Consider the following 20,200-nt stretch of genomic DNA (forward strand, 5'->3'; position numbering starts at 1 on the left):
GGGGAGGCGATGTGGCCGCGTAGGATTGGTGGAGGGCGCGGTCAGGTGGCGGCGGGGCTAATGGAGGCGCGACAAGTGGCGGCGGAGGACTTGGCCGGCGCGGAAAACGAGGCAGAGGAGGTGGGAGGCGGCTGGCTGATGATTGGGGGCGCGGATTTCGAGGAGGAGGAAGGGGAAGGCCCAAAATGGCAAGGGGGGCTGCTATATATAGCAGGAGGAGCTAGGGTTGGGGGTTTTAGTCCGTTTCGGAGCCGTTCGATCTCGATCGGACGACCCGGAGCGGGGGGGGGGTTAGATAGGTGGGCTAGAGGGCTGTGAAGAGAGGTTGGGCTGAGATGAGAGGAGAGGAGTGCAGCCCGGCAACTGTTTCCGGAGACCGAAAACGTCCGACGTTAGACCGACTATAGTGTCGCTATAGTTTAACGGTTAGGCTATCAAACGAACTCCGAATGCGATGAAAATTGACAGGCGGTCTACCTACACTATAATAAGACCGCACGCCAACTTTCATCCCATTCCGAGAACATTTTCCGGCCACTTATAAAATAATATTTCGGACATGCCGCGGGCGCGTGCAAGTGTGGTTGGGCTCAGAACGGACAAAAGGGAGAACGAGGAGACCGGAACAGATGCAAGTTTTGAAAACATGATGATGCAATGCACATGATGACATGACAAGATGCAACACGCAAGCAAATGACAAGGCAACAACAGCGAATAACTGGAGGACACCTGGCACATCGGTCTCGGGGCGTTACAGTGGATGTACGATAGCACCACCTATCGGAACCACGCCAAAAATCGCCATGTCTCAAATTGCGTTTGCACACTCCAATCCCATCCCTTTAATTCCTTGCAAATTGCATGCTTTACTTTCCGCTGCTCATATACTCTTGCCATGCTTGCTTGAATGTATTGTGAATGTTTAAACTTGTGCTAAAACTCCACCTTAACTTGAAGAAATTAAAAATTGCTACTTTTCTTTCTTAAGAGTCTATTCACCCCCCTCTAGACACCTCTTCTCGATCCTTTCAACCCTGCGGCTATGATAGCGAAGCAGGGCTTGCTGATAGCATGTAGCACGCGTAGCAGCCCGGAGGCGGTTCTCCTCGAGAAGCACAGGGTCGTCACGCCGGTGCTGATCCTGCGCTACTTCATCGTAGGCAAGCACTCGAGGAGACCCGTAAATGAGTTCTATGGGGATAACTGCTTCTGCCCCATAGACTAGGGAGAAGGGAGTCTGCCCGGTGGCTCGATTTGGTGTCATTATGGGGGACCAAAGAACCACTGGCAGCTCGTGGATCCATCGCCTTCCGCACTTCTGTAGCTTATGAAAGGTTCTTGAGTCCTCGCAACACTTCAGTGTTCACCCTCTCAGCTTGTCCAATGCTTCTGGGATGTGCAACAGAGGCAAATGAGATCTGCTTCTGAGGGCATGAACATATTGCATGAAGGCGCGGCTCATGAACTGGGTGCCGTTGTCGGTGATGTTCCAGGCAGGGACCCCGAAGAGGCACACCAATCCTTTCAAGAACTTGATAGCTAACTAAGAAGTCACCTTTCTCATGCCATATACTTTCGGCCACTTTGTAAACTTGTCAATGGCAATGAACAAGAATTCAAAGCCCCCGGCAGCTCGGGGGAAAGGGCCGAGGATATCGCCCCCCCAGACCGAAAACGGCCATGACAAAGGGATTATCTGAAAAGCTTGGGCAGGCATATGGATGTTCATGGAATGGAGCTGGCAGGCTTCACATTTGGTGACTAGCTCGACCACATCTTAGAGGGTTGTGGGCCAATAGAATCCTTGCCGGAATGCTTTCCCACCTAACGCCCTTGATCCAATGTGGGAGCCGCGCATGCCTTTGTGTTTCTCAGCCAGCAGTCCCTTTCCTTCTTCCCGGCAAATGCACTTCAATTTCACACAGTTGGGCCGTCTTCTATATAGTGTGTCATCGATAAAATGATACATACTGGCCCTCTGGGCTACTCTTTCATCTTCTTCTTGCTCTTCGGGAAGTTCTCCTGTTTGGAGGAAGTGTACCATGTGCCTTGCCCAAGTTGGATTCTGGGGCTCAGCAACATAATGGCACCTCCCCGCTCGCGGGGGGCGTTCCTCGACCGCGGGGACCAGTGGCCCGGCAGGAGGGTGCAGCCCGGCAAGTGATGGGGAGTTGTTTCCGGCAGGGTCCCTGCCAGGAGTCCCGGAAGGCTCTACCAGGAGAGGCTTACCGGAGTCCAATTTCGTCCTCTTTCAGGCCATTGTTGCTGGGGATACGGAGGGCTGAGTAAGATGGAGAACAAAAGTTCCTCGTTCCACAGGAAGTTTTTGCACAACACACTTTCACAGATGATCAGCAATGTTGTTTTCCGCATGGGGTATGTGCTCTGTTTGTAACCCTTCAAAGTGCTCCTCCAATCTTCTCACTTCCTCAACATATGCCTCCATCAATGGACTTTGGTAATTTTTGTTGACTTGTCTCACCACAAGTTGTGAATCTCCTTGAATGATCAGCTTCTTGATCCCCAATTTAGTGGCAATCCTGAGCCCGGCAAGGAGCCCATCATACTCTGCAGTATTGTTGGTAGCCTCCTCCTGAGGAAAATGCATTTGGACGACGTACTTCAGGTGCTCTCCAGTGGGAGCAACAAGAAGCACGCCAGCCCCTGCAGCTTGTAGGTAGAAGGCACCATCAAAATACATGATCCATTCTTGGGGTGCTTCCTTGCCGGGGATAACTATCTCAAGCACCTCATCATCAGGGGTTGGCGTCCATTCGACAATAAACTTTGCCAATGCCCTGCTCTGGATTGTAGATGTGCTTTCGAACTTCAGGCCAAAGCCAGATAACTCCAAAGCCCACTCCACTATTCTCCCAGTAGCCTCAGGGTTTCAGAGTATCCTTTGCAAAGAAAAATGGGTAACAGTCGTGATCTCATGGGCTTGGAACTAGTGGCGTAGTTTCCTTGAAGCCATGTTGAGGCCAAAAATCAACTTTTGCATACCAGAGTACCTAGATCTAGCCCCCTGCAATAGGGAGCTGACAAAGTACACTGGGCGCTACACCAATTTATTCCTTACCGCATCCTTGGGTTTGTCTCCGCTACCGTGCTCTTATTTGTCCTAAACCATATCTGACCCTGCCGGGTTGTTCTCGCTCACCGTTTCTTCTACTTCCTGCTGCACCACTAAGGCCACGCTAACCACTTGATTAGTTGCCGCTAAGTATAGCGGCAACGATTCTTGTGGTTCGGGAGCAGCCAAAGTGGGCACAGAGGACAAGTAGGCCTTCAAGTCTTGTAGTGCAGCGTCTACTTCCGGAGTCCACTTCATGGGTCCTGCCTTCTTCAAAATTTTGAAGAACAGCAAGGCACGCTCGGTAGACTTGGAGATGAACCTGCTAAGTGCAGCAACGCATCCTGTCAGACGCCTCACATCTTTAACTGACCTGGGTGCCTGAATCTACTCGACAGCCTTGATCTTATCAGGGTTGGCTTCTATCCCACAATGGGATATGAAGAACCCGAGGAGCTTGCCGGAGGGAACACCAAACACACACTTCTCCGGGTTAAGCTTCAAGTTGATCTTGCGGAGATTAGCAAATGTCTCTTCCAAATCCTATATGAGGGTTGATCTGTCCTTGGTCTTGACCACAATATCATCCATATAAGCCTCAATGTTCCTGTGCAACTGCGATTCAAAACCAATCTGGACTGCTCTTCCAAAAGTGGACCCGACACTCTTTAACCCGAAAGGCATGCACACGAAGTATAATGTGCCACATGGGGTGATGAATGAGGTCTTCTCTTCATCTTCCTTGGACATAAAAAATTGATGGCATCCAGAGTACGCATCCAGAAAAGAGAGAAAATCACAACCTGAAGTGGAGTCCACAATTTGGTCGATGCGCGGCAAAGGAAAATGGGTCCTTCGAGTAGATCTTGTTGAGGTATGTGAAATCTATACAAAGCCTCCATTTCCCGTTAGCCTTGCATATGACCACCAGGTTTGCTAACCATGTTGGATGCAGTACTCCTCTGACCAAGCAAGCTACCTAAAGTTTCCTGATCTCTTCTGCAATGAATTGTTGCCGTTCCAAAGCTTGCTTTCGAACCTTCTGCTTGAGGGTCGGGCATGTGGGCAGACAGCAAGGTGGTGCTCGATTACCTCCCTGGGAACACCGTGGATGTCAGATGGTTGCCAAGAAAACACATCGACATTCGCCCGCAGGAAGGCAACGAGTGCGCTTTCCTATTTGTCACCAAGGGTGGCACTGATAGTAAAGGTACCATTAGTACCAGCCAGCCCTGCCGGGACCTTTTTCACATGAGGTGCAGCAGCTTTGGATCTCTTGTTGTTGGAACTCTATGGCAAGTCATCAACAGGCACAACACACTCCGAAGAGGTACACTTCCCAGACTCCTTGTTGGTGTACCTACTAGCCTTCTTCTTTCCTTTGGTTTCCTTGGCGGGAACTGTGGCTTCTGCGGCCTATGCCGCAACAGCGTCCCGGTACATCTTATCCATGCTAATAATTGCATCCTTCTCGTCTGACGGAATGGAAATGACTCCCACCGGCCCTGCATCTTCAAAGTGTTGTAGGCATAGTGGGATGTCTTCATGAACTTTGCCAGAGCTGGGCGTCCAAGGATTCCATTGTACAGCAGGGGGAGGTCGACCACATCAAACACAACCTTCTCAGTCCAGTAGTTCAACTCTCCTCCGAATGTCACTGACAACGTGATCTTTCCCTTAGGATGACTCCTTCTGGGGTTGATTCCTTGAAACGTGCCCGTGACCTTGAGTTCTTCCTCTGCTATCTGAAGCTTGTTGATAACCTTTGGGGAAATCAGATTCAACCCGGCCCCGCCGTCAACCAACATCTTTGTGACTTTAAGGTTGTGAATTCTCGGTGAAACCAACAACGGCAAACATCCTACCATGGTGGTGCGGTTAGGATGGTCCTCTTAGTCAATGATGATGGGCGTGTGTGACCACTTGAGTGGCTTCCGAGACTCTGCCGCTGGCTCCACGGCATTGACCTCACGTGCCCACCGTTTAAGTTGGCACTGAGAGGAGTGCAGAGATGCACCCTCGTCAATGCACATGGCGTCAGTGGCCTTCTGGAACTCCTGCTCGTTGGTTTCCTCTTCATCCCCTCTGAGGGAGTCCTGGATTAGGGGGTATCCGAACAGCCGGACTATATCCTTTGGCCGGACTGTTGGACTATGAAGATACAAGATTGAAGACTTCGTCCCGTGTCTGGATGGGACTCTCCTTGGCATGGAAGGCAAGCTTGGCAGTACGGATATGTAGTTCTCCTTCCTTGTAACCGACTTTGTGTAACCCTAGCCCCCCGGTGTCTATATAAACCGGAGGGTTTAGTCAGTAGGACCAACAGCAATCATACCATAAGCTAGCTTCTAGGGTTTAGCCTCTTCGATCTCGTGGTAGATCAACTCTTGTACTACTCATATTATCAAGAACAATCAAGCAGGACGTAGGGTATTACCTCCATCAAGAGGGCCCGAACCTGGGTAAACATCGTGTCCCCTGCCTCCTGTTACCATCCGCCTTAGAAGCACAGTTCGGGACCCCCTACCCGAGATCCGCCGGTTTTGACACCGACATTGGTGATTTCATTGAGAGTTCCACTATGCCGTCACCGTAAGGAAGGATGCCTCATCTCGTTGTTAAAAACAACATTACCGCCGGGGGAGCCCTGGCTGTCGGCCAAACTCTCAGGCTAGGCAGTTTCATCATGACCGCCCGTTCGGCTGTTGCACCGACGATGACTTCTCGGGTCATCGAAAACAGCCTCCATGTCGGCTTGGAATTTGCCGAGTAGATGGATCCAATGGAGCTCTCTTCCCTAAACGAGCTCCTGGATCGCATCGCCGCCTTGGGAGTCGCTACGGACTACGATCGGATTGGGCTTAAACCCGATCAAAGGGAGATTAACTCTCCACCGGTCACCCATCATATTGCGGTGGTGGAGGAACAATGCGGCGATTCTTCCTCTATCTTGAGGACTAACTATGTCCGGATTCCTAAGCTCTCCGAGCCGAATACCCGTTTGCGGGAGGACATCACCCAAGCCCTGAACCTAGAGTCAGGCAGCGGGCCAGACTTATTGGGCAACATCCCGAAACCCGAACTTCCAAGATTGGAAACTCCTCGGCCCCTGGGTCTCAGATCGGGTAAGGGTTCGGACTCAAATCCACCCAAACATAAACGATCTTTCCCACATCAGGCAAGTGCCGCAAGAAACAGTACATCATTATTGGGCCAGATTCCTCCTTGTGATGAACAAGGTTAAGGACTGTCGCGAGGAAGACGCAGTCTCATTTTTCTGCAATAATTGCACGGACAAGGGAATCCTTAATGCCATAAGTCGCCGTGACATATCACGCTTTGCCGACTTGGCGTCCATAGTATGAAAGTACTGTGCGATGGAAAGTGCCTGGAAAACCGAAACGAAATTTTGGGATAATCCGGCTCCGAATATACACCCGGTCCGAAGTAAAAGGGTGCACTATCATAAGACACCTGAGTTAATTACAAAGAAGCAAAAACCCTCTATAGGGCGTGGAACCGTATTGGAGGGATGGCTCAACGGACCCTGCAAAATTCATAGTACAACGGATACCATATCAACACACAGCCTTAGAGCATGTTGGATACTCCGGCAGGTGGCCAAAAGCAGCAAGGATCTTCTCATCCCAGATGCCACAGAGCACCATCCCGGGGATAAAAATACGTTATTAACAGTCTTTGAGACCTTCACATCAAATAATAGGCGCAAGCGAACACTCCGCGGCCTTGCCGAAATCTGCCACGTGGCAGCGATAAATCCATGGAGTGACACAGCTATTACCTTCAATGCCAGTGACAAACCTAAATTCTAAATAGCCCGAGCACCAGCTGCACTGGTCCTCAGTCCAATTGTGGACGGCTTTCAACTCACCAAAGTACTCATGGATGGCGGCAGTGGATTAAACCTCATCTAAGAGGAAACTTGTCAAAAATGGAAATAGACTGGAACCGCATTGAGCAAAGCAGCACTACCTTCAGAGGAGTCATCCCCGGTCGAGAAGCATGCTGTGCTGGGAAAATCACACTAGATGTGGTATTCGGCACGCCAGAGAACTATAGGTCCGAAGAAATTACATTCCAAGTGGCCCCGTTCAGTAGCGGATACCACGCCCTTTTAGGGCGGGAGGCGTTCACGATCTTCCAAGCCATACCCCATTATGGGTACATGAAGCTCAAAATGCCCGGGCCCAACGGAATCATCACTCTCGCTAGTGATCCGGACACAACACTCCGCGCCGAAAACAAAACAGCCGCATTGTCCCTCGAGGCATTATCCGAAGCCCTTCCGGCCGAGGAATTAACTGCGCTACGCTCCACAGTGAACAGGGACGACGTGATACTTGACAAGAGATCCAAGTCCACCTCTTTTAAACCAGTAGATGAAATAGTCAAATTCCAAGTCCACCCAACGGACCCTACAAAAACAGCCTCCATCGGGGCATAGTTAAACCCCACCGTGGACACCGCACTACAAGAGTTCCTACGCGAGAATTGGGACATATTCGCCTGGCACCCCTCAGACATGCGTGGAATCCCACGCAGGCTGGCCGAGCACAGCCTTAATATTCTAAAGGGATTCAAGCCGGTCAAGCAGACTCTTCGGTGTTTCTCTGAACCTAAGAGACAAGCTATGGGAGAGGAACTAGCCAAGTTATTGGAGGCCGGATTCATTAGAGAAATAAAACACCCGGACTGGCTATCAAACCTGGTGATGGTACCAAAGAAGGACAAATCCTGGCGCCTATGTGTTGATTTCAAGGACCTCAACAAGGCTTGCCCAAAGGATCCCTTCCCCCTCCCCCGCATCGATCAAATTATCGATGCTATCGCAGGACACGATTCATTATGTTTCCTCGACGCATACTCCGGCTACAACCAAATCAAGATGGCGGAGTCTGACCAAGCCGCAATGGCATTTATCACACCATACGGCCCCTTCTGTTTCAACACAATGCCTTTTGGCTCAAAAACGCCGGCGCAACATATCAGTGCATGATTCAGACATGTCTGGAGAAACAGATCGGCAAAACAGTAGAGGCATACGTAGATGATGTGGTCGTCAAAACCAAACACGTCGACTCTCTAATAGACGACTTGAGGATCACATTCGACAACCTCCGAACATATGACATCAAGCTCAATCCGGAAAAATGCGTTTTTGGTGTACCAGCTAGAAAGCTCCTGGGTTTCATTGTATCCAGTAGAGGAATTGAAGAAAATCCGGCAAAAATCCGAGCTCTGTCATAGTTGGCTATCCCAACGGACCTCAAACAAATACAAAAATTAACCGGATGTGTGGCGGCTCTAAGCCGCTTTATCTCCCGCTTAGGAGAAAAGGCATTACCCCTTTATCGCCTCCTTCGGCGCACCGAACACTTCGAGTGGACGGACGCTGCCACAGCCGGATTGGTAGAAATAAAAGCCATACTGGCAACCAACCCAATCCTGGTCGCGCCAAACATCGGCGAACCAATGTTGTTGTACATTGAGGCAACGCATCAGGTTGTAAGCACAGTGCTCGTCGTCGAATGAGAAACGGACAGACATAAATTCCCCCTTCAAAAGCCGGTATATTATGTATCCACTGTCCTCACTCCATGCAAATCATGGTACCCACATTATCAAAAGATAGCCTATGCGGTATTCATGGCATCCCGGAAGCTGCGACACTACTTTCAAGAGTGTTCGATTACAGTAGCCTCGGAAGTGCCACTTAATGATATTATAAACAACCGCGACGCCATGGGCCGGATTGCCAAATGGGCCATTGAGCTCCCCCCGTTCGACATACATAACATACAAACCCTGGCGAGCCATTAAATCGCAAGTATTGGACGAGTTTGTCGCCGAATGGACGGAAGCCGAACTCCCTAAAGAGTACGGCGCATACTCCAATTGGATCATGCACTTCGACGGCTCCAAAATGTTGGCTGGTCTGGGGGCTGGCATCGTCCTGACGTCCCCAACCGGAGATACAGTTCAATACGTACTGCAGATACTGTATACAGACTCCAACAATGCAGCCGAATACGAAGCCCTGTTACATGGTCTTCAGATGGCAGTTTCCATGGGCATTCAATGCCTGGAGGTGCGCGGGGATTCGAACCTCTCAATATCCCAAATAAAGGGAGACTTCGATGCCAAGGATCCGAAGATGTCGGCCTATCGAAACGCCGTCCTAAAGATGTCAGCTCGGTTCGAGGGGCTCGAATTTCACCATGTGGCTCGGGAAAATAATCAGGCGGCAGATATCCTCGCCCGCATCGGCGCAAAATGCGATGCGGTCCCGCCAACATCTTTTTGGAGAGGTTCTTTAAGCCACCCGTGGTATGGGAAGGGGACACCGGTAACAATAGTCCGGACCCGGCCAAAATGCCCGATACGGAACACTCTGACATAATCGAAGGCTCTGCCACCGAAATAACACCTTCAACCCACGTAATAATGGCCATCATCGCCCCGTGGACAGAACCATTCATGGCCTACCTAACTAGGAAGGAACTTCCTGAGGACCAAAATGAGGCACGCTGCATAGTGCGGCGATCTAAGGCCTACAGGGTCCACGAGGGAGAGATGTATAAAAAAAGCACTACCGGAGTCCTTCAAAGGTGCATCTCCGAAGAGGAAGGGCGCAAGCTTTTGGCAGAAATTCACGCAGGACTCGGCGGCCACCATGCCGCAGCCCGGGCCCTTGTAAGCAAGGCCTTCCGTATAGGTTTTTATTGGCTGACGGCCCGGGCAGACGCACATGACTTGGTCCAACGCTGCGTCGGTTGCTAGCTTTTTGCAAACCAAAGCCACATGCCACCCACCGCCCTCCAAACAATCCCCATTACCTAGCCCTTCGTGGTCTGGGGGCTTGACATGGTTGGACCCCTTAAAGGGGGAATCCATAAGAAAAAATACTTGCTGGTCATGGTGGATAAATTCACCAAATGGATAGAAGCCAAACCTGTTAAAACGGCCGAATCCGGACCGGTGATAGACTTCATATCCGGGGTTGTACACCATTATGGCGTCCCCCACAACATCATCACTGACAACGGCACGAACTTCACGGCCGACGAGGTAAAACTCTGGTGCAGCAACATGGGCATCAAGCTCGATTATGCTTCTGTCTATCACCCACAAACCAACAGCCAAGTTGAGCGAGCAAATGGTCTTATCATGAGAGGCATCAAACCCAGATTAGTGCGGTCCTTAAAGGAGTCTAACACGCATTGGGCAGAGGAGCTCAACTCCGTACTCTGGGGGCTGCGGACCACGCTGAATCGTACTACCGGATACACACCCTTCTTTATGGTGTACGGCGCAGAGGCGGTTCTGCCCTGCGACATAATTCATGACTCACCTCGAGTGCGCATGTACAAAGATAGAGAAGCTGAGCTCGATCGGCAGGACAGTCTGGACACCCTGGAGGAGGAGCGCGATGTGGCAAAAGCCCGTTCCGCATTCTATCAGAAATAGGCTCGCAGATACCAAAGCAGAGAAGTACGGGCCAAAATTTATAACGTTGGCGAGTTAGTTCTACGCCTGTCGGAGAAGAAAAATACCAAGCTCGAGCCCAAATGGGAAGGTCCCTTCATTATTGACCAAGTTCTGACTGGTGGGGCGTACCGCCTGTGGGATGCATCGAATAATCGACTTGAGCTGAACCCATGGAACGCAGCCAAGCTCCGAAGATTCTACGCCTAGTGCCAGACTCTATGTTTATCTCCTTCCTCTGTCCATTTTTTGCATATACATTATCTATCTTTTCTCTCTTTCTTTCTTTTATTCTTTCTCAAGGGCTTCAAGGGCCAACTTTTGCCTTGCTTGCACACTATTGATGCGCTTACCGCGCTCATTATACCTGGGGGCTTCTTACACAGAAGCTTATTATTTATCTGGGCATCATGCCCCACACATGTGTTATTCTTCCGCATGTACCTTTTCTTCGCCATTATATGCATCGATATGACTTAAGTTTTGGCCAAGCTGGGTTGCCTGGCTCTTGTATTTATGCCCTACGTTCTTGTTAATTCGGCTAGGGCATAAGGGGAGCACCTCTGTGATTGTTACTGCCGGGTCAGCCGGATGTGTACCTCAAACTGGGTGAAGCCGAAAGCTAGCGTTCTTAAGGGAATATTCGGTCGGTGAACAAAAGATGATTTTTATTTATTTTCCATATGCGCCCCTAGATGTTTTTACCTGTATCTCCTCTCGCAGTCCGGACATGCACTTTAGGGCATGCGTACCCAGGGAAAGGAACCCTTAACGGAACTATTCTCCCTGGAAGATGTTTATTACTACCCATGTAATATAACATAACTAGTTGGGTACTTGTCTGTTCAAGCACTAATGACCCCTACGCCTGGTTTCCACGCATACCCCGGTTCTTATATAACTGAGCGGGTATTCAGATACACTCCGTACTATCGGGTCCCGAGGTTGAAGCGAAAAGGTCCGCCATGACAAATGATTTACAATCCGGCTAGAAGGCATTATACATGTCACTTTAATTACATAGTCATGTAGATTGACTAAATTCCTCCTCTATACCATCCAACAGGCTGTCTAGCTTACAATCCTGTTGGGAATACTTTGCGGCTAATTCTACTTGCCGATACACTAAGCTAACGGGGATCTCTGTCCCATCGAGCCCCACAGGTCCGACCTCGGCCATGTGGTTTGGGTCAACCTTGGTATACCGCGTCTTCACCATGGCCCAGGCTTCCCCGGCACCTTGACGGCAGGCTGATATCTTCCATAATCGGAAGCGCTACCGTGATCCCTTGAGCTTCTCCGCAAGCTCTCCAATGCCTGCTGGAAGGGAGACGGATGGCCACAAGGCCTGGGAAATACCTTGCATCACCTGCCGAACTTGTTCGTGCAGTTGTGAGAGCTCGGGTAGAAGATCACCCGCAGACCCGGGCATCTCCTCCGCGGGATGACCCGTCAGCGTACCTGCAGACATAACTCTGTTAGCTGGCTTCTCCGCCGCATCCTTTTAAGGGTTTATTCAAGCACTTACTGAAAATGCCGCGTCGAAGCCGCTTATTCTCCTTCTCGGAGTCCGCAAGCTGGTCTCGAACATCTTTCAGTTCCAACGCTCAGCTCGGTATTGGCATCTTGGAGATTGTTTTTCTCCCGCCTGACATTAGTCAGCACGCGTTCGCCAGCCTTTAGCTGTCGTACGGCATGCTGGTCCTGCGGATTCTCTCCGGAGTCATCTGCAATATCTATTGTTAGATCTACAGCCATGTCGCACACTATATGGTACCTATCATTCTTTGAAACAAATGTTACCAGCTGGGGACTTTTCAGGTTCCTTCAATGCGGCAACGGCGGCCCGAAGTTGGGTCTTGCATTCCTCCAGCTCCTGTGACAGTCAAGTATTCTTCTCTGTAAGAACCTGCACAATAAATGATCCTTAAATCAGTTGTGCCAACTGTTTCAAGTCTCAGGGGCTACTGATATATATACTCATCAAATTTTCTTACCCGTAGATCCTTTACATACTGGTCCGTGGCTCTGGCTAGACCATTTTGAGCAGCACGGATGTACGCATCTCCTAAGTTGAAGGCAGCAAACGCCTCTCAGGAGAAACAAGCATCACGGAGTACGGCTCGGCGACGCCTGTGATTTATGGCGCTCTCCACTTTGGAATTCGTAGCGAATATCTTATCCACATCCTCTGTAGAAGGAGCATCCGGCGTGTGCCTCGTGTTAGCTTTCGCCTCTGTGTCCAGCCCTGGAGCCCGACTGGTAGAGGCGTGATCGGCGACCTCTCCGGATATTGTCCGGCGAGCGTTCTTCCTTCTAGGAAACACGGGTGTTATTATGTTTTTAAAAGACGACAACCACGGAGTGAGGTGTTGCATCATACCTCTGCACCGGCGTCTCCGTCTGGACCGCCTTCCTTTTTAGCCTGTCTGGCTTTGAAACCCCTTGTTGGCGAGTCACCGCGGGCTCGGCATGGCGTCCCAAGGGCCTTCCCTATAAAACACCATTCGTATACGGAAGGTGAAGTGCATACAAGGAAATCCTTTTCAAAGGTTGGGACTCCGGTCTCATTTACCTGCGAGGCTGGGAGTAGCCCAGAGTAGTCGGCTATAATGGCCACCATGGCGTCATCACAGCTTAGCTGATAAAAAATCCTATCAATCAGCTCCACGAATATGTTCGGATCCTCTTTGAGGCCGGGGTCGAGGACCCGTTCAGGATCCTCCAGTTGTGGAGGCGGGCTATTGATCTCCCCTACCGCCTTATGCAGTTCCTGCGATGAAATGGCAAAGTAAATATTTATCACGAAAACAAGGGTTGGATGGAAGTAAAAAGAGCGGAAGCTCACCCAGCTTCGAGGGTTGTTCATAGAGAATCCATCCCGTGGCTTGATATGGAGGAACTCCTCTTCTTCCCCCTTATACAGGTCGGATAGAATTTTTGCTAGAGCAGCAACTGAGTCCGGTCCCTTGCGCCCGCAGCGAGTGGCATCATCTTCGCTGTTGAAGTCCCACATAAGGTGGCCATTATTGGACGCAGAAGCCAAGAAGCGCAACATTTACGAGAAGCCGGACACTATTTAGCAGGTACTCAGAGTTTGAAGAAGAAACCACCTTGCAATGCCGAAGACAATCTGCGCGCCGGACTCATCGTCATTGAAGCCTAGTTTGGGGGCTACCGAGGGAGTCCTGGACTAGGGGTATCGGGACAGCCAGACTATATCCTTTAGCCGGACTGTTGGACCATGAAGATACAAGATTGAAGACTTCATCCCGTGTCCAGATGGGACTCTCCTTGGCGTGGAAGGCAAGCTTGGCAGTACGGATATGTAGATCTCCTTCCTTGTAACCGACTCTATGTAACCCTAGCCCCGCGGTGCCTATATAAACTGGAGGGTTTAGTCTGTAGGACCAACAACAATGATACCATAGGCTAGCTTCTAGGGTTTAGCTTCTTCGATCTTGTGGTAGATCAACTCTTGTACTACTCATATTATCAAGAACAATCAAGCAGGACGTAGGGTATTACCTCCATCAAGAGGGCCCGAACCTGGGTAAACATCGTGTCCCCTGCCTCCTATTACCATCCGCCTTAGACGCACAGTTCGGGACCCCCTACCCGAGATCCGCCGGTTTTGACACCGACACCCTCTATCACTTTCCTCATTGCAATCCTGCTTCTCTTGGCCCCTGACAGGTTTTCCTTGGTTCTGAAGGGCCTTGCGGGGGCGATTTGCTTCACTGCCTCAGCCCTTCCCACCAGCAGCATTCTTACGTTTTTCCTTATCATGCTTCTCTATTCAGCCCTCTGCTTCTTAACGAGTTGTTCGACCTAATGGCATTCCTGGAGATCATGGCCCTTGGTCCGATGGATCTTGCAATGTAGTCCATCACCTTTCCTAGCTTTCTCAGCAGCCATAGCCTCCCAGCAGTCGGTGCACGCGGCAACTTCCTTGCCGGGGGCTTCGGCCTTAGCCTTCTTGTCGGCACTAGGCGTGCACGATCCTTCAACTATCAGCACTACTTTATCCTCGCGCTTCTTGTTCTTCTTTTGACTGATGGACTCGTCGTCATCCTCTGAGTCGATGTTGACGCAATCCTCCTCTCTAGGAAGTTTCCTCCCTTCCTCCACCAGGTGCATCAGCCAAGACCTCATGTTCGGCTTGAGTGCCAAAGGGAAGTAGTTGGCAGACACCTTCTCATCTCTTCCCCCGGCAGCTTGAACAGGGATGGTGTAGATGCTCAAGAACTCTGTCGGGTTCAGTCTCCCATCATACTTCTTAGGTATCTCTGGCTTGAACGTGCGAGCAGATGGCCAACGGACTTGCCGCAGCTCATGAGTGAAGGCAGGGCACCCAACCTCAAAAGGTAGGCACCCGCCAGCTTCGGGCACGGGCTCGTCAGTGTCGGGGCCATTGCACCCATCGGTCCGGCGGTGGTTGTCACGGCACCGCGCAACGGCAACACGTGCGTCTTCCCTCCGTCTATCCTCCGGGGCTCGCCGTTGGCCTTGATGTGCTCGAGGGTCGGAAGAGGCCATCGAGACGTCATCGGGTTCTTGATTTCGTGGCTCCCGCGCTAATTGCCATGGAGGGGACTGCACCATGAGGGTGGCTCCTTCCGCATGACCAGCAGCACGAGCTGCCATCGTCGTCTGGGGAGGCCGCGGCAGGCCAGCTCGTTGTGAGCCCCCAGCCTCCGCAAAGCCAATCGGACTCTGAATGGTGGATCTCCACTCATCCATTTGATTAGCTGTCGGTAGAAACCTCAGCGGCAGCTGGGCCCGCGCCATGGCCTCTGTAGCGGTGCTTGGCATCAGCGATGACGATGTAGACCGCAACATCGCCCAGCTCCTGACGGTGCTGGTGGTGGCTGTGCCGGGCTCCCATCGTCGGGAACCAGTCGCTGGAACGACGTGGTGACGAGGTGATGGCGCGCCTGAGCCAACGACTTCATTCGGAGCATTGGCTGGGCCAGTTTGCTTCGGGGGCGATGCATGTCCTACGATCGCGCACGCAACGGGGGCGGCCGTAGGGTTGCGATTTGCCCCGGAACTTACGTCACCGCCGTGACTATGCCCCTCAGCCAGGCCAAGAGGGACAGATGGAATAATCTCTCTACCGGTACCTCACAGGGCGTGGTTGTTGGGGAACATAGTAATTTCAAAACATTTCCTAAGCACACGCAAGATCATGGTGATGCATAGCAACGAGAGGGGAGAGTGTTGTCTACGTACCCTCGTAGACCGAAAGCGGAAGCGTTAGCACAACGCGGTTGATGTAGTCGTACGTCTTCATGATCCGACCGATCAAGTACCGAATGTACGGCACCTCCGAGTTCAGCACACGCTCAGCCCAATGACGTCCCTCGAACTCTGATCCAGTCGAGTGTTGAGGGAGAGTTTCGTCAGCATGACAGCGTGGTGACGATGTTGATGTTCTACCAACGCAGGGCTTCGCCTAAGCACCGCTACAGTAATATCGAGGTGGCCTATGTGGAGGGGCGCACCGCACACGGCTAAAGGATCAAACGATCAATTCTTGTGTCTATGGGGTGCCCCCCTACCCCCGTATATAAAGGAGCAAGGGGGGTGCGGCCGGCCAAGAAGAGGGCGCGCCAGGAGGAGTCCTACTCCCACCGGGAGTAGGACGCCCCCCCTTTCCTAGTTGGAATAGGATTCGGGAGATGGAAAGAGAGAGGGGAGAAGGAAAGAGCGGGCCGGCCCCCCTTGCCCTAAACCAATTCGGTTTGGGCCTTGGGGGCGCGCCCCACACTCCCCTTGCTTCCCTCAATTTCCACTAAGGCCCATGTAGGCCCATTAAGCCCCCGGGGGGTTCCAGTAACCTCCCGGTACTCCGGTAAAATTCCGATTTCATCCGGAACACTTCCGACATCCAAACATAGGCTTCTAATATATCAATCTTCATGTCTCGACCATTTCGAGACTCCTTGTCATGTCCTTGATCACATCCGGGACTCCGAACAACCTTCGGTACATCAAAACATATAAACTCATAATATAACAGTCATCGTAATGTTAAGCATGCGGACCCTACGGGTTCGAGAACTATGTAGACATGACTGAGACACGTCTCCGGTCAATAACCAATAGTGGAACCTGGATGCTCATATTGGCTCCCACATATTCTATGAAGATCTTTATCGGTCAAACCGCACAACAACATATGTTGTTCCCTTTGTCATCGGTATGTTACTTGCCCGAGATTTGATCGTCGGTATCTCAATACCTAGTTCAATCTCATTACCGGCAAGTCTCTTTACTCATTCCGTAATACATTATCCTGCAACTAACTCATTAGTTGCAATGCCTGCAAGGCTTAAGTGATGTGTATTACCGAGAGGGCCCAGAGATACCTCTCCGACAATCGGAGTGACAAATCCTAATTTCGAAATACGCCAACCCAACAAGTACCTTTGGAGACACCTGTAGAGCACCTTTATAATCACCCAGTTACATTGTGATGTTTGGTAGCACACAAAGTGTTCCTCTGGTAAACGGGAGTTGCATAATATCATAGTCATAGGAACATGTATAAGTCATGAAGAAAGCAATAGCAACATACTAAACGATCGGGTGCTAAGCTAAGGGAATGGGTCATGTCAATCACATCATTCTCCTAATGATGTGACCTCATTAATCAAATGACAACTCATGTCTATGGTCAGGAAACATAACCATCTTTGATCAACGGGCTAGTCAAGTAGAGGCATGCTAGTGACAATCTGTTTGTCTATGTATTCACACATGTATTATGTTTCCGGTTAATACAATTCTAGCATGAATAATAAACATTTATCATGATATAAGGAAATAAATAATAACTTTATTATTGCCTCTAGGGCATATTTCCTTCAGTCTCCCACTTGCACTAGAGTAAATAATCTAGATTACATAGTAATGATTCTAACACCCATGGAGCCTTGGTGCTGATCATGTTTTGCTCGTGGAAGAGGCTTAGTCAACGGGTCTGCAACATTTAGATCCGTATGTATCTTGCAAATTTCTATGTCTCCCACCAGGACTAGATCCCAGATGGAATTGAAGCATCTCTTGATGTGCTTGGTTCTCTTGTGAAATTTGGATTCCTTCGCCAAGGCAATTGCACCAGTATTGTCACAAAAGATTTTTATTGGACCCGATGCACTAGGTATGACACCTAGATCGGATATGAACTCCTTCATTTGCTGCTTCCGAAGCAGCTATGTACTCCGCTTCACATGTAGATCCCACCACAACGCTTTGTTTAGAACTACACCAACTGACAGCTCCACCATTTAATGTAAACACATATCCGGTTTGCGATTTAGAATCATCCGGATCAGTGTCAAAGCTTGCATCAACATAACCGTTTACGATGAGCTCTTTGTCACCTCCATAAACGAGAAACATATCCTTAGTCCTTTTCAGGTATTTCAGGATGTTCTTGACCGCTGTCCAGTGATCCACTCCTGGATTACTTTGGTACCTCCCTGCTAGACTTATAGCAAGGCACACATCAGGTCTGGTACACAACATTGCATACATGATAGAGCCTATGGCTAAAGCATAGGGAACATCTTTCATTTTCTCTCTATCTTCTGCAGTGGTCGGGCATTGAGTCTTACTCAACTTCACACCTTGTAACACAGGCAAGAACCCTTTCCTTGCTTGATCCATTTTGAACTTCTTCAAAACTTTGTCAAGGTATGTGCTTTGTGAAAGTCCAATTAAGCGTCTTGATCTATCTCTATAGATCTTGATGCCCAATATGTAAGCAGCTTCACCGAGGTCTTTCATTGAAAGACTCTTATTCAAGTATCCCTTTATGCTATCCAGAAATTCTATATCATTTCCAATCAGCAATATGTCATCCACATATAATATCAGAAATGCTACAGAGCTCCCACTCACTTTCTTGTAAATACAGGCTTCTCCAAAAGTCTGTATAAAACCAAATGCTTTGATCACACTATCTAAGCATTTATTCCAACTCCGAGAGGCTTGCACCAGTCCATAAATGGATCGCTGGAGCTTGCACACTTTGTTAGCTCCCTTCGGATCGACAAAACCTTCCGGTTGCATCATATACAACTCTTCTTCCAGAAATCCATTCAGGAATGCAGTTTTTGACATCCATTTGCCAAATTTCATAATCATAAAATGCGGCAATTGCTAACATGATTCGGTCAGACTTAAGCATCACAATGGGAGAGAAGGTCTCATCGTAGTCAATCCCTTGAACTTGTCGAAAACCTTTTGCAACAAGTCGAGATTTATAGATAGTAACATTACCGTCAGCGTCAGTATTCTTATTGAAGATCCATTTATTCTCAATTGCTTGCCGATCATCGGGCAAGTCAACCAAAGTCCATACTTTGTTCTCATACATGGATCCCATCTCAGATTTCATGGCCTCAAGCCATTTTGTGGAATCTGGGCTCACCATCGCTTCTTCATAGTTTGTAGGTTCATAATGATCTAGTAGCATGACTTCCAGAACAGGATTACGGTACCACTCTGGTGCGGATCTTACTCTGGTTGATCTACGAGGTTCAACAGTAACTTTATCTGAAGTTCCATGATCATCATCATTAACTTCCTCGCTAATTGGTGTAGGCGTCGCAGAAACCGGTTTCTGTGATGAACTACTTTCCAATAGAGGAGCAGGTATAGTTACCTCATCAAGTTCCACTTTCCTCCCACTCACTTCTTTCGAGAGAAACTCCTTCTCTTGAAAGGATCCATTCTTAGCAACGAATGTCTTGCCTTCGGATCTGTGATAGAAGGTGTACCCAATAGTCTCCTTTGGGTATCCTATGAAGACACATTTCTCCGATTTGGGTTGGAGCTTATCCGGTTGAAGCTTTTTCACATAAGCATCGCAGCCCCAAACTTTTAGAAACGACAACTTTGGTTTCTTGCCAAACCACAGTTCATAAGGCGTCGTCTCAAAGGATTTCGACGGTGCCCTATTTAATGTGAATGCAGTCGTCTCTAAAGCATAACCCCAAAATGATAGCGGTAAATCTGTAAGAGACATCATAGATCGCACCATATCTAGTAAATACGATTACGACGTTTGGACACACCATTAGGCTGTGGTGTTCCGGGTGGCGTGAGTTGCGAAACTATTCTGCATTGTCTCAAATATAGACCAAACTCGTAACTCAAATATTCTCCTCCACGATCAGATTGTAGAAACTTTATTTTCTTGTTACGATGATTTTCAACTTCACTCTGAAATTCTTTGAACTTTTCAAATGTTTCAGACTTATGCTTCATTAAGTAGATATACCCATATCTGCTTAAATCATCTGTGAAGGTGAGAAAATAACGATATCTGCCATGAGCCTCAACATTCATCGGACCACATACATCTGTATGTATGATTTCCAATAAATCTGTTGCTCTCTCCATAGCTCTGGAGAACGGCGTTTTAGTTATCTTGCCCATGAGGCACGGTTCGCAGGTACCAAGTGATTCATAATCAAGTGGTTCCAAAAGTCCATCAGTATGGAGTTTCTTCATGCGCTTTACACCGATATGACCTAAACGGCAGTGCCACAAATAAGTTGCACTATCATTATCAACTCTGCATCTTTTGGCTTCAACATTATG

This window comes from Triticum urartu, chromosome 5 (assembly GCF_003073215.2).
Source record: "Triticum urartu cultivar G1812 chromosome 5, Tu2.1, whole genome shotgun sequence".
NCBI lineage: Eukaryota > Viridiplantae > Streptophyta > Magnoliopsida > Poales > Poaceae > Triticum > Triticum urartu.